Genomic DNA, 1473 nt, shown 5'->3' with positions numbered 1-1473 from the left:
TTATGGGACGAAACTCTGATAGTGTGTAGGAAGGAAGAAAGAACCCCTCAAGAAAGCTGCTGCCCGCCGTGATGTGCTCAGTATAGAGGGCGCGGCTAAGCTGTAAGTGAAAGACATCAATTGTCAGGATTTTTAATAATGAAAAAACAAAATAAGTGAAATATTTTAATAGTGATAGTATCTATCTATTTAAAATTAAGGGAAATTGTTTAAATTCTATATAACATTCACGGTACGGTACATGGAATCAACTGACGAAAAAATATTAAGATCTATTTGAAACCACTGTTCAATTCTTCATCGTTTAATTTGACAAGGTTAACAGATTGCTACCATAACTTTTTGCCTAAGTAATTGTCATTTGCCAGAGATGACGCTTTGATTTGATCACAGTTTGCAAAATATAGACCACTCACTGTACCAGTGTCTTCAATGGCCGCATAAATTGCACTTTGGGCACCTTCCCGCGGAGTTTTGAAGAAAACGTACAGTTAGTATATATATCCGTGATTAACCTTAAGCTTAACTGTTCATGTAGTTTGTGTATTCTTGTTGCGCACATTTCTGGATCAGAACAGTTGATGACAACATTGCTTCTTCTCAATCAGCGACTTAATTCTCGGCTAAACAGCACAAGGCTGAACTTGCTGTTACAATATACCCTCAAATTCCACCAATAACTGGAACGATTATAATTATCTATATCGGAACTTGCATACCTGTGAAGAAACGATGACATATTCACAATTCTAGCTGGCTCCTCGGTAGAACCCGATGTTTTCAGTAACGGTAGCAGAAGAATCGTCAGCAAGAAATGACCGTAGTAATTTACCTGCATGATAAAATGCATGCCGTCTTTTGTGACACAATCAACGGAAATACCAACCCCTGCGTTGTTGACTAAAATATCTAATCTCTTTTCATTTTTAGTAATATTATTAGCGAATTCACGAATAGATTTCAATGAAGACAAATCGAGGACCTTGAAAATTACATTACAGTTTCCTGTTTGCTTACTGATCTCTTTTTCTGCTTTCACGCCTTCTTCTTCAAATCGACTAGCAAATATTACTTTGGCACCTCGCATGGCGAAATCTTTCGCTATTTCAAAGCCAAGTCCTTTACTTCCACCAGTCACTATAGCCGTTCGCCCATTAAGAGATTTTTTAGACTTACACATAGCATTGCCAAGTGTCACGTGTGGCCAAATAATAGGTCTCTCTCTCACTCAGCATCATGCTGCAGCAAGCTGCAGCGCTGGTTTTCAGTGGGGGCCTTAAGGTGTATATGTCAATAAGTGTTTTTTTCCCTGTAACTGTTCTTTATTGAGTGAATATAAATGAACAAAAAAAAATATATGTTATTTATTGGACTTTATATTTTAGTGTGAACGTTTGAAATTATTCTTATAATGTTATAAATAGATGAAAAAAAATCTCAAAGTGAAACCTTTTTTGTTTGAATTCTTGTAAC

General features: G+C 36.4%; 1 pseudogene; it reads right to left on the bottom strand.

Moving 5' to 3' along the window:
• LOC126967309 (retinol dehydrogenase 13-like) lies at positions 1-1180 on the bottom strand (annotated as a pseudogene).
• Positions 1181-1473: the final 293 nt, after the last annotated feature.

This window comes from Leptidea sinapis, chromosome 12 (genome assembly GCF_905404315.1).
Source record: "Leptidea sinapis chromosome 12, ilLepSina1.1, whole genome shotgun sequence".
In the NCBI taxonomy this organism is placed as follows: domain Eukaryota; kingdom Metazoa; phylum Arthropoda; class Insecta; order Lepidoptera; family Pieridae; genus Leptidea; species Leptidea sinapis.
Note: the sequence above shows the minus strand (reverse complement) of the source record. Positions and strands in the feature narration are given on the sequence as shown.